A 14,378-nucleotide genomic window follows, 5' to 3' on the forward strand; every position below is an offset into this window, starting at 1 on the left:
ATATGCCCCACTCCCAGCGCATTTGGGAGCCGTGCTGCCACCGCTTGCTGCTCTGCCAGGAGCGCAGCCCCAAAAGCCAAATAACTGCAAATTCAACTTCTTGCCCTATTTGTATGTGTTTATCCTTGCTTATTTCATTTAACTATTTTCTTCTGTCTCCATGAATAAAACAGGTCATTATTCCTTTTTAGTGAAAAACATACAGTTTGTTATCCTTGGCAACACATGAGAAGATTTTGTGCTGTGATAAACGATAAAAATAAAAACAATTTTATTTTGGGTTCAATCAATTTAGGTTGAGAAACAATAAGCAAAAACAGTGCTGGGTGCGTGGAGAACTCAATTAGTTCCACCACACGCACACCTGAGTCCTAAAAGCAGCGTCTTTTATGCCCAGATCTTGACCAATCTCTTCTCGCCGGATGTTCATTCAGCTCTTTCCCCATTGGGTCGTTAGGGTACACCTTCTCCTCCTATCGGCTCCTCTTTGGCGCGCTTTTCAAAGTCTCAAGGTCTTTGTCTCCTTTGGCGGGCCTTCCCTGGTGTGGTTTCGCTTTCCTTATCTCCTTTGGTGGGCTTTACTAAGCAGCGATTGCCTCAGGGGAAGGGGGAGCTTTTACATTGACTCAAAGGAGAATCACAAGCGCCCATTCATTACAACTGTGATACAGGTCCCAGATTTACACAGGGTACAACAATTACACTTATCACAGAACATTCTATTTTTGACATGAATCATGGCTGCCTTTATCACAATCCCCCCTTTTGTTTTTGTTTACCTCATTGATTCATGCCTTAGTTTCCAATGCTCAAATCAAACAGGGACGAGTAACAACCCCCCAAATTATTAATCAAGTAAAACATTGAATTAAACAGGGATAAGTAACAACCCCCCAAATATTCCCAAGAGTATAACACAAACAGGGATAAGTAACTACCCTCTGAATATTCACAAAAGTATAACACCCACTTCGGTAACTCAATTGCATACAACAATTGGTACGATTAAATAGGTACCCTTTGTTATATTTTTAACTAGTTTTACAAACACATTTTTAGCAGCTATGGGAACTTCACATTTGACTCCTGTTTTCATCTCATGATAAAACAAGCTAGATAACAAACAATGTTTTTTATCTTCTCCTTTCTTTATCCATCCCTCTGTTTTCTTAATATAAAGTTGGAAAGTATAAAGGGTGTCCACACCTTCCCACAGGGTTCTAATCAGGACTCATATCAAGAGAGGGCTGGTCAGGATCATAATGCTCAGTGGTCACCGCCCCAGGGGTTGCAGCCCTCGGCAGACCTTGTCAGCTGCAGCACCGATTCCCTCCGGTCTTGCCCTCTCCAGTTTTATCAAGGTGTGCGACTCCCAACATAACAAACACCAACAGAGGTCCTGGAAAATTAGGGAAAAGCAGGTTCAATCAGCTACTAAAGATAACATTGGTTCTCTTGTACTTTAAATTTTTCTAAATTCAATTACCCTTTTACGGAAGTCAATAAAAATTTCCCCAGCCATTACATCAAGTTCTTTTAAATTCAATCTTTACATTTTTAATAATAGGAACCCTGAAAAGTTCCCCTGTTGCTCCTACTACCAAAGCTGTATCTCTACTTGCTCGATATCCCAAAGAGATGTGCCGAACTGTAGATCGTTCAGCTCCTGTATCAACAAAAAAACCATTACTTTCTCCTCTTGGGGACCAAGCTTTACATTTATCAAGGGCTCAGATGTTGTTTTTGTCCCCAGAATGTAGAGCCCTGATACCCCTATTCATCTTCATTAAACATCTGTTTGTCCTTCATTCATCTCCTCCGGTCCTTTTTTAAATGTCCCCTCTGCTCATAATGATAACATTCGAGCATTTTCCCTGGGAAATCCTCCATTTGTTGAGTTTCCCGGACTGCCGCTACAAACATTCTTGCTTTCTCTTTTTGTTTTTCCTCATCCCTCCGTATATACACTTTCTGAGCTTCCTTCAACAGTTATTCTAATCCTTGTTCTTGCCAACTGTCCAACTTTTCCAGTTTCTTTCTTATATCCCTCCATGATCTAGCCACAAATTGGATTTTTAGAAATGCTTCTCCAACTGGAGAGGCTGGGTCTAGCCCCAAATACATTTGTAAATTTTTCCTCAGTTTCTCTAACCAATCCACAGAAGACTCGTGCTTTTCCTGTTGTTCACTAACAACCTTATTAATATTCTGCCCCCTTGGGACTGCCTCCTTGATTCCTTGGATACTCAACTCTCTCAAATCTGACATATTTTGTCTATCACGGGCATTTTGGTTATTCCAATTTGGGTTCCGGTTAGGCCATTTCTGTTCTCCGGGAGGGCCTTGTTGAGGCCTTCTTTCCCACATCCGTATCCCTGCCTGTCTAATCATAGATCTTTCTTCAGCTGTAAATAATATTCCTAAGATAGATTGTATTTCTTCCCAGGTATAGATATTAGGACGTAGGAACTGGTTCTAATCGTTCAGAGATTCCCAAAGGATCATCTAATAGATGACCAATTTCTCTTTTTAAAGAGTCTTACATCCCCTGTATTCAAAGGTACCGATACAAATCCAGTTCCTCCTATATCTCCTCCCATCGGTACTTCTCGGAGGGGAGCCAGAGCCACTGCTCCTTCTTTTTTATAAATTTCATCTCTCTCTTTCTGTACTGTTTTACTCCTTGTGTGACTAGAAGGAGAGAGTAGGGAAGTTGAAGGAACAAGGTCAGGAGGCAGTGGGGGAGCTGACGGAACGGGGTCAGGAGGCAGTGGAGGATGTATCCTCTCCTGACGGCCTTCCGCATCCTGCCTTAAATAAGGCCAGGGCAAATTGTCTAATGGCTCCCATGATGACGTGGTTGTTCTAGTTTCAATCTCCCGTGCCTCCCTTTCTCTCTTTTCTCTCAAAGCAAATAATGAAACCAATCTTCCCGTCTCCGACCCTCTCCACAGTGCAGCATATTCACTTCCTCACTAAAGGGCTCTTTATTATTCACATATAAATTTAATGTCTCACACATCCAACCATCAAAACATCCAAATATCAGCCGATATACATAATTGGATTGAATTTCCTCTCTCGTCCACACATTCATACAGTAATGGACCATTTTTGTTTTAGTTTTTCCCTCTTGAGATGGCCAGTGACCCCAATGCCTGAGCATTATTCCTATAGCACTATTCAGGGGAATAATTTTTGGGTATTCCTTTTCCTCCTTTGTTTCCTCTTCAAATCTTGACTCCTGTTGGCCCATTGTATTAGGAATTTTGCGGCAATTCCTATAGCCCTTAGCAACCAAAAAGTGTCTTGCAGGGGTTCTGCGCTCCCTACAATATCCAGGAGTATTACACCCTTGGTTACCGATACCAATGTCTACAGGGGGTTTTGGACCTATCACCCACCCGTGAATCCTAGGACTTTTACAGTGGCTTCCTATCGCCCTTAGTTACCGGTAAGTGTCCTGCAGGGGGCTGAACCCTTCACCCACCCACATACCCTATAGGAGCCGAGATCCCACCCATTAATCCTATAGGAACCGCTTCGGTCCTTCACCAGCCAAGTACCTCATGGGAGTTTGGAACCGCGGTTAGAAGACCTCCACACTCGCCTCGGAACTCAAATCCTGGCTCCAAACCTAGAGTCCATTTCCAGAATTAGGTTCCGTCTCAATCACACTCTTACAAACAAGTAACAAATACCCACCCAACCGAACGGCTTCCCTTATACTCACGACTCCGTCATCTTCATTCGGATCTTCGTGCACCAGAATTACGGGTCCTTTATACTGCAGTTTTTCCCTAGGAGCTCCAATCCATTTTGGTTATTGTTTCTCTTTTGGTCATTGATCTCCGGAGACTGACCTAGACTGCTACTCTCGAGCCACAATCTGTGGGGCGCCCCTCGAAAAGTCACAGTTCAGGAAAGCACAGTGAGATCACGTCGGGGTCACCAAATTGTTATAAACGATAACAATTAAAACAATTTTATTTTGGGTTCAATCAATTTAGGTTGAGAAACAATAAGCAAAACCAGTACTCAATTAGTCCTCAGTACAGGTCCCAGATTTACACAGGGTACAACAATTATTTTTGACATGAATCATGACTACGTTTATCACAGTGCCAAAAGGCAAACCAAGGCATTCCAGTGGCTTTGTCACAGCACCTTGCCCTGTGTAAGCATATGCACCAAATGTAGCATCATATGCAGACTGCCCTCATGGTATAGATTGCTTCCTTGAGTACATTTTATAGTCACTACCTAACAGATACATAGACATCTAGTAAAGTGCTGAGGTTCAATACCATATTTTCTGCTCTTCGCTGTACACCCAGAAAGCTTGAGTGTGAGTTTTAAATTTTTCTGTTTAAAAGAGCTTACACATCCTTAACGCTAATTTTCCTATGGACGTGAAAAACAAGTTGATGAACTTAAGTGCCCATTGATTGTGATTCTAGAGTAGTTGTAAGCAGGCCAGTTCCCACACGGAGTTATTATCCAGCATGCATTACTGAGTGTAAAGAGGACAATGGTTCAACAAGGAATAAAAACGAATTTCATGTTTTAACATTATAGAGAGTAAAGAAGATCATGTATTAATTAAATAACAGACTAAACAGGACAAACCTTTGGAACAACAGACATAACATTTAAGAATAAAATCAACATGGCAGGGTAAAGGGCGAGGAAGATCAAGTAAGAAGCTAATAGTTGTGCTTTTTCCATTTTCTTATCGATCAATATTATGTTTTTCCCAGTGAAAATGCAACAGCAGAGTTATTGCTGACCTTTTCCTCACCCTTCCATTGTGTATAAAATCACAGCAAAATAACAAACAACTTCATAAGCTGCAGAGTTTTTTGAGCCAAAAAGCATATGTCCAGAAAATAATTGTTTCAAAACATGCAGAGAAAAAATGTTCTTTCTATGGTAAAAAGTAATCTACTTCTCTCCTAATTACACATGTGAAAAACTTTGTGCCAGCTTAAAAGTCAATAGTTGCACATCCCTTTTGCAAAATTCAGCAATAAACTTTGTTAGCATTTCAAATAATTGATAGGTCAAATACACTCTCAGTAACAAGAATAGGAATCAAGTGTATATTTCAATAAGGAACAAAATTGGACATGTACATTTTAGTTATTATAATATTTCCCTTGAATTTTAGTTTCTTCCTTTTCATTTTAATGCAACATGGATCAAAATTTTATATATTAATAATTATTACCCATATCGGCATTTTAAAGATTAAGAAAAAGCTTTTGTAAGAACTTTACATCATTACTTACTAATAAGGACATGGATGGCTGCAGTGAGCAATTCAATAAGAAAATTGTTTTTTCTGTTACAGCAAAATAACATTTTCCATTTTCTGCCACTGCCACCAGGAAGAATGACACAGAAACTGAGGCAAAGAATAAGAGAAATTAAAAAAAAAAAGGTAACAAATAATTTATAGTAATTTCACTGTTTCCAAAACAAATAAAGTGAATATTTTATCCCTTTATATATTTTTATTTGGATTGGTTAAGATTAGGAACAGAATAAGAGTTTACATATGGAAAGCTGAACCGATTCATCATTGTGTCAGCATAAAACACAGAGATGCTACGACATACCATAACCACCACTTTCAAGTGAAAGAAGAAATGTTTATATTTTTCTACTGTAAATAGTATTTGCAGATCCATGTATCAGAGATAATAAAAAATAGCTAATCATTTATTGAAAAAGATTCACAGTTGTCCTTTCAAAAAATATATATTGAAAACACCACCAGAAGTTGGTAGCTGCCTAGTAAAAAGTTTATTGCCATTTCAAATGTGCACACGGTGAAGATATAATTGCCTTACATACAAATTAGATAATTGCAGGTTTACCTACATAAAAGTTTGGCTTGATAAACTGTACGGTCCGTGCTTAATGATACAGTAAGGATATGTTTTCTTGCAGAATGTTATACGCTCACTAGGTGTCCCTTTATGTGATATACAGGGTGTGGTGACTTCTGTAGACAAAGGAAGCCTTTGTCTTCATAGAAGTTATAGCTGTTTCCCTTCTTAAAGGACATCAAAGAATAGAAACATACCAGGTAACTTAAATGTCCATGAAAATCTCAATATTACATCAGAGTTCAGAACTTGAACATTGGCTACAAAATATTCAAGATATATATACACACAAAATGCTTTGCAGGAGATTAGAAACCTTGCCAGCTCTCACAGCTTTCTCTGGAGCAGTGCTGTAGTTGAAGTATACTTGGAAGCCATGACCTACAAAGATATGTGATTATTGTGGAAACTCCACCTTTGTTTAGAAAAGCAAGTTGCAGCCAACCTGGCTGCACAAAGATGCATGAAAGTGGGACCTCAGTGTATTCCAAAATACAGATGGCAAATGCAGAGTTCTCAGATGCATTATTTAAATCAAGTCTCATAATTCATTTAATGATGTAATTGTTTTTACAAGCCTGAGTCGTCATTTGTGGCTACCTGAGCGTAGTGACATAGAAACTCCTAATAAAATGTCACTATTGTGCTTTACTGTGCCGCAGCAATTACTGTAGGCAGTATGCAGCTCTTGCTCCCCTCCTATTCACTACCCTTACCTTCTGTACTACATTGAAACTAATGCTGCCTGAAGTTACAGAAAACAACCTCCAACAAGACAGAGGATGTTTTCTTTTCTAACTATTAGCCCAGCAGTTATAATATTCCCTTGAAACACTGGAAACTCACTGAAACTCTGGAACTCCAGACTGGTTCCAGTAAGATCTGTGCAAAAAAGGAAGACAATACAATAAAACACTGTGATGAAGGCATAGGAAAATGCAGAACCTTCTGTACTCCTTTTCTGCTATTTCTTGCTGTAGAGTTACTGCTTCAACCCAGTTTTCCCATAATTTTAACAATCACTACTACCCTACAACAATTCAAAGTTGAAATAAAAAGCACATCACAAGCCTCTACCTGGTAAGACACTGGCTTTGTGTAGGATATTATTGTTTGGATTATCAAACTCTCAAGGTAAATACTTCCTGTTGGTAGGCTACATGGTGGTTCCGAAACGGCTTTTTTTCCCTCATAAAGGTTGCTGTTTAGGGCCACTCTTCCTGGGGTACAATGGCTTTAGAATAAACAGACTTCTCTTTCTACTGACCAAGATGCACAAAAAGGTATTTTCATGACAAGGAACTGCAATATTTCTATTGCAGAAAAGGACCTTTGTGTGCCATAAGACTGCATGGGTTGCAGCTCACTGTGCTGCTCCTTTTGTGCATCTTCTCATATCTTTTGGAGGGTTTTTAACTTCTGTTCCCTTTCCTCTTCCTTCCCAAATTCTTCCTGCAGGTTCTTTATCTGTTCCTACACTCTTCTCATTCTGCTTGATTCCTTCTCAAGCTGCATTTGTTTCATCCACTCTCCACTTTTCTCCCTCAGCTTGACATAATTTTATCACAGATGTGGTGATACCCAGCTAATTTTAGAAGTATCTCTGACTTGTGGGTCATATATTTTCCCTTATTCAAACCGCTTGCTATCTCCTATAATGTTCTGTGGGACTCAGACTCAAGAAAGTGTCTGTGGCAGCAGCTGCATCTTCCTTACACTTCTTGGTGACACTGCAGATTTTGGTTGCCTGGCTAAAGGTGGCTTGGAACTCCTTTTATTTCTTCCTGGAAGGAGTCTTGGAAAGACTTGCATTTGAGTCCTGTGTATAAGAAGCTGAATGGATAGTACAAAGGTGAAAATGTTTGCGTATTTCTAAGTGAAAGGACATGGGAGAAAGAAAACTGTTGCAAGATGTTTGAGAAATAGAACCTCAGTAGCAATGGCAAAGATAGGAAAAGTATGCACAGGGCATTGTGTGTTCTCGGTATTTTTCAAAGGTATGACAGCTGGACTGTATATCCAGAAGTCTTCACAGGACATGGACAGTAGTCACAGAACTGATCTTTGGTGACAGGACAGGGCAAGGCAGAGCATCAGTTGAGCCTGCGAAGCTGGCCCAGGTGACCACAGATCAGATGGGACCCAGCTGGGGGAGACCAGCTTACTTGCAATACTCATTTTTCTCCCTGCAGATTAATTACATTTGTGAATACAGTGGAGGAGATATAAGGACTCTGCTGTTAAAAAGACTCTTGGCCCTAGCTAAACTACGAATGTGCTAAGTGATTCTACAATAGCTTTCCACATTCGCTTTTTTTCAATTTTCCCTGTTACTTTTATCTAATTTTGTAGCTACGTGTTTGTTTGTTTTTTTTCCCAAGAGATGTATGTAATTTTACATTTTCATGGAATTCACACCACTTGACAGAGAAATGCCTGCCTATGAAGGTCAGTAGGAGATTTAAATTCCCCAAATTCTGAAGTGAACAAGGCTTTACTTGGACCCTGGACCAAGCATTTCGTTTTGAGAAGGATTCCTTAAAATAATTGACAATTCTAGCCCTTATTACTGCTGGTGGTTTCTGCCAGAAGAGCTAATGTTTGGAAGAGGGAAATTACAAAATGTATCTTGTATTTAAACCTCAAAAATAAAGAATAAAATCCTGAGGGGTGTGTGTGGAGGTGGGGGCAGAGTGGAAAGAAAAAGAGAAAACATTTTCCAGGAGCAGAAAATGCAACATAGCTGTTAGTGAGCAAGAAATCTAGCACAGTTGCTGTGTGCCCATCAATCAGCAGCTGAGATGAACCCATTTGTAAAAGTTAATAGAGCAAAGTATAATGAAAGACAAATTGGTGTTATTAGTCTAAAGTTTATGGTTCAATTAAACTAATAATATGCAGTAAAGCAAAAAGAATAATTAGAAATTATGATAAATATACATGGGTTTGTAAAAATATGACAAAACCTTATATATTTTGTTCTTCTTTTTGAATATACTATCTTTTTGATAGCTTTATACACAGTTGCCTTGGGGCATACAAGAAAACTGCAACAGTAAGATTTAAAACAGATAATTACTTGAAACCAAATAGTATTAAATATGCAACATAAAATTTACAGCAGGAATTATCCTGAGAGCTGAAGCAATTTGAGATTTTAAAAAATAAAAGGATATTTTAAATTGGTTTTATGAAATTACTTGTTTATCAGCTTTATAAATAGATACATCATAAATATTTTATAGGTAAGGATTACTATTCCGTTCTCTGAACTCACTAATATTTAAAAGACACATACAATAAACTGATCTATCTACCATGAACCAAACCTTTTATGTCCTCAATACTTTTCTTTCTGGAAATGCATTAAGGAAAAAGTCCTTGCCACTTGGCTAGTGCTCAGCATTGTCCCTCCCTTCCTTGCAGTGTGACATCAGGAAGACCAAAGAAACTTGTACCCTTTTCTCCCCAGACAGCCACTTAGAGAAGTAGGAAGCCAGGCCAGGAGACTTGCTTGTTGTTTAAACCACCTTCTTCCCTAACCCTTTTCAGAAATGTCCCGAGAACTGACATGGCAGAGAACTGCCCAGCCTTTCAGCTCCATCAGGCTTTCCAACAAGGCATGGCTCTGCCAGCAAGTACCCAGTTAGCCTGGGGATGCAGTGATTGCTTCTACAAAATTATGGTCTCCTCAGCTCAGGAAAACACTTACTACTTACACATTCATATCTTTGACAAGAGGGCAGATTGGGTGCTACAGCCATGAGCACAGACTGCACAGACACGGTTGGAATCAGCAGGAGCAGCTGAAATTGTGGCTTAGATGGAGAGGGTGAAACTGTATAAACATCAGCCTGATTGACGTTATGCTTAGTCTCACAGCCTCCAAGTTTACAATACTTTTTTTATATAAAAAGGTTATTGGGATGCCAGCAATGTGTTTTGGCTATTGAAAGATGGATGGGGAATTTGCATGAGGAGAATCAAAACACAAATCCTACAGCAATAACCCCAATTTTAAAATTTACATTTAATCTCTATCTGACTTAATCTGCAGTTGGTGGAACAGGAGGCTTTCTTCCATCTAAACGGGGAAGCACAACACTGGAAAGCTGCAGCAGAAAGGACAGTGGAAAACAAGACAGTAAATTTCAGGCTCATAAGAGGAGAGAGGTCAGTTTTGAAACATGGTGTGAATGCTCCTGCAGGATTTTGTTAAACAGACAAAGAAACTAAAGAGAACTTAAGAACAGAAAAGTAAACCAAGTAAAACAAATATTAATTAAAAAATTTCTGAAAAAAGAAGCAAGTCCAAGCCTGTTTGACAAGATATTTTGATATCTTTTATAGGCTTTGAGCACAGAAAGGACCATCATATCATCTTCTTGGTAAAGCTAAATTTCACACAACCTCAATCAGTCAAATATCTTCCCTTAAACCCTGTGGCTGTGACATTTCAGACAGTCAAAGGCAGAGGACAGCAGAGACCAAGACACTTCCAGGATGAGTACCTGATTAGATGTATATTCAACAAATGATCAGTTAACCTCACTGCAAAGAAATGGCATTGTATTTCAGGAAACGATGTCTGGTTTCGGTAGGATCTCTGGATGCTTACTTCAACAAGATTGTAATCCCCTACAGTCAAAGCCTTTTTCCACTATGAAATTCCTGTTGCCACTGATCAAGTTACATCTTGATCTTCTTTTGAAATAAGCTGTGCAAGATGAGCTCTGAAAGCCTCATACCATAGGGCTTGAATATTTTTGATCTCACATGAAGAAATATTTTGAAAGAAAATGTCCCGAAAAAGAGTTTCACACTTTTTCCCAAAATACCCCTATGTATAAGTGACATAACTTACATGAAAATTGCTTTAGACTAGATACTTTTTACTACAATTTAGCCTAGAAAGAAGCAAAACGTTGAGAGGCTCTTACTACTTGTATTTAGCATTTCCATTTTCTTGTTTTTTAGTTGGGTAAATTAATTGCAACAACTTGATCACTACTTATATTCAGAAACTGTAGGTTTTTTCTTTTTTTTGGTATGTTTGTAATTCGAAATTTTATAACAGATATCTTAGGCAAAGTTATTTCAACCTATAAAGTAACACTTGCCATTATCTCACTCAAACTTCTAATTTCCATCTATGACTGATTACTTAAATATGAGAAGACGTTTGGGTATTTTCACTCTTTCTATTAGTTGAGAGACTCTCAAATTTACAAAGAGTTTCCTGCAATAATTTCAATTAGAAGTGAGTAAATAGCCTACATCTAACAATTCAGGAAACGCATTATTCCTTCTTGCTAACTCTGGGGAATGATGTGTTGCTAGCAGGGGTCATTCTTCCCCTTGTTCCCACATACATACAGTTTACAGTATACATACATTTCCCTGAAATATTTAATATTCAAAATTCAAAGTCTTTTGAATGTTTTCACTAATTTTCACAACTGTATTATTATGATGAATTGGTTGAACACAATAGCCAGTGAGGCCTGCACAACCAAAACCATCATGGCAGGCAAACCTTGACCAGCTTTTCCTTCTATTTGCTACGCTTGAACAGCAGCAGAGCTTGAGGAGCACATATTTGAGATGACATTTGTCATTCTCTCTAATACAAGGCAAACCACTTTACATGCCAGCCTTGGACTAATGGATGACAGTCACTTCAGACACCAGAGTGAGAAAGAAAAGGAAGGGAAGAAGTGAAAGAAATTTCTTTGTCTGTTTAGTTTTGGACAGCACAGAAAATTCTGCCTTGCCCATTCCCAGCCAAAAAATGATCCCTCTCCCCAGACTGTCACTCCATTTCTGCCCTCACTCATATTCCTTTACCATGTCCTCAGTGCTCCCATTTAGTCAAGCTAGAGGATCATCTTTGTAGGAGAAACACTAAACACAGTCAAGAGTTAAGGATTAACATTAGCAATAGACTTGTAAGAAAGGGGAAAGTAAGCCTGGAGAGAGGGAGCGTCCCTGAAACAGAGTTTTTCCTGCAGGAAGCACTGGCTGCAACCTCCCTCTGAATTCATTCATTTTAATGAGATTTTGATTCTGCCCTGAAAGTTCTCTTCTCCTTCCCAAATTTCCTTTTGGAAAATCCAAGTATCACCTCAAGACCAGGCCTGGGGTGCTTTTGTTAGAATAACTTAGCTAGTAGAAAATTAAATGGATTGGAGAAGGTTTTATGTTTTCCTGTTGTCGGCTATCAATACAGTCTTTAAAACATTAGCAGAGAACATTTCCGGAGAGAGAGAAAAGCTTTCTGCTTTGTGAGTTTTTATGTTCACTTAAGGGGGTCAAAATTACAATCCTTAACCCCTTGCTCATCTGAGACAACACAAACACACCTGCCTTTGCCTGTGAGCACCTGAAAGTCCCTGGCATCTCATTCACATCTCTAATTCTATCCCCACTGGCAGTCATATTTAAGAAAGCTCCCCGGACTTCTTTGGGGATCTCTGAGAGGCCTGAGGATGTTTCATGTTATACGGAGCAGTTCCTCCACCAAATTTGTGCAGGGCCAGGGACACCTTCTGTTTGTACAGCAGGGAAAGTGTTCACTTTTGTGTAGTAGTACAACTTTTTTGGTTGTAGAAAAGACCAGGGCTCAGTGATGACTTTCCCTCAGCTACCAGGGAGCTTCCTAAATGCCAGGCTCAGGGCTATTCTAAGGCAAAATCAGCCTGACCTTCCTGCCTGTAGAGTCAAAATTTGAACGGTGGTACCATTAAACATGAATTAAGACACAGAGAAGTCAGTGTGAAATGAGAGCCTAGCCTAGCAGTCAGAGCATTTTCTAGGCAGGAAGGAACTCCTGGAGTATCTTTATTGAGTGTTTGATTATTTAAAATATTTATTCAAATAGAAGGTTTAAACCATGCCTTCCCTCACCTTGCTGAGCGCCCCGGCCCACTGACTCAGGAATATGCCTGGGTTTTCACACACCTTTTCCATCTGATCCAGCTGACTTCTTTTTTGTGCAATTCAAAGCATCAGAGCATAAAGGGGAAGGTATGGGCCGGGCTACCTTCTGCTCAAGGGAGCCCACAGCCTCCTGGTGAGGGTTCTTAGGTGCCAGCTTTGATTTTTCTACAGGCGGAGGAAGGGCTTCACACCAGGTGCCCTAAAGACTCAGTCCCCAGTCATGCCAGAAACTGTCAGAAACTCCGAGCTTGAACTAGATGAAAAGGAGTGTTTGATGGGCAAAGAAAACCCCAGCACGTTTCCACAGCCTTTCCTGGTAGATGCCGCTGGCAGGTTCCCACTCCATGCTCTGGCTGCTCAGAGTCCCCTTCTGTGGCCCACAGCCTTCCTGTTGGTCATGCAAGAGCCTCAGGGACCTGCCCAGCCTAAGATACAGTTCCAAGCTATAGCTGTGGCATATACTGCTCAGGACTGCATTGTACCATGAGAAGAAACTGAATTTCAGCCAATGTCAAAATGCTTTCCAGCCTTGGAAAGTCAGTCGCTGCTTTCCAAACCAGAAAGCATCCTGAAGTCTGTGGGAAGCCTGTGTAAACACTGTGACCCTGGTAATTCTGAAGCAGCCACAGATCTGAATCAGCTGAGGGAAATAGTGGTCTGCCTTGAAGCTGGCCATAAAAACATATTTTGTAAGGGCTAATCTTCATGTTGTACTGCTCTTCATGCCCTATTCCTTTCCTGCATTTCAGCCAGAGCCTGAGTCCGTATGTCTTTTCGAACAAACCACAAATAATTTTCCCTCTTGAATTTGTTTGCCATTGTAGTGACACTATTTTACAGTGCACTGAGAATTTCCTGTGTGTTTCAATACTGTAACAATACCTCAGTTTTAATTACTTGAACAAAAGGGTTTCACTTCCGTCAGCGTGCCTTTCAAGGCCCGCGAAGATATTAGCTGATTCCGTAACCAATTACCTACATTTTCCTTTATTTATTGCAAATGTGACCTTTTGTTAGAATTTGATTGCAAGTTTCCTGCTGTGAGTATATAACTATCTGTGTGTCTGAGAATGGCTACCCTCCACTCATGTGATGACTGCTGTTAATTTTAATACACTTTGATGGCTGGAGAACAAATAAGTGTCTGTGACACAGAGCAGAGACATTTGAAGGTGGATAAACTACCACTTTAATGAGTAGAAATCAGCAAGTAAAGAGGCCTTCCAGTGACAAACCAGAAGACCTTCAACCTAAGCAAAGCAAAGTATTTTTCAGTCTGGAAGGGACTAAAAAAAAAATCCTACTTTCTGTATAGACGTAGAGTAACAAAACAACATCATAAACATGATGCAAATTTTAGAAAAGAGGAATACATAAATAAATGCTCTCAAGACGTAATCTATTTCTCTTATAAATGAAACTAAGTGGGAGAAAATATGTCAGAGAAACTATTGCAGTTGTATGTTTTTATTACCTGTTGATAGTAATTCTCTGAGATAAAAAAAATAAAATAAAATTGGTTTGTAGACCTGTTTTCTCCATACT

At 39.5% G+C, this 14,378-nt stretch overlaps 2 long non-coding RNA genes across 2 annotated transcripts in view; one reads left to right on the forward strand and one right to left on the reverse strand.

The window, feature by feature from the left end:
* Positions 1-247: 247 nt before the first annotated feature.
* On the reverse strand, positions 248-3,864 carry LOC308060659. Its single transcript, XR_013926824.1, has 3 exons — positions 3,734-3,864; positions 583-1,399; positions 248-539 (listed from the first exon to the last, which is right to left on the reverse strand). It is a non-coding gene; the product is annotated as an uncharacterized lncRNA (long non-coding RNA).
* Positions 3,865-3,898: 34 nt separating this feature from the next.
* The window catches only part of LOC308060657, a 33,163-nt gene continuing 22,683 nt past the window's right edge, over positions 3,899-14,378 (forward strand). Inside the window, exon 1 of the long non-coding RNA XR_013926822.1 lies at positions 3,899-4,010. This is a non-coding gene — a long non-coding RNA (uncharacterized lncRNA). The remainder of the gene's footprint in view (positions 4,011-14,378) is intronic.

Source organism: Falco punctatus (genome assembly GCF_963210335.1).
Source record: "Falco punctatus genome assembly, chromosome: 3".
Lineage (NCBI taxonomy): Eukaryota > Metazoa > Chordata > Aves > Falconiformes > Falconidae > Falco > Falco punctatus.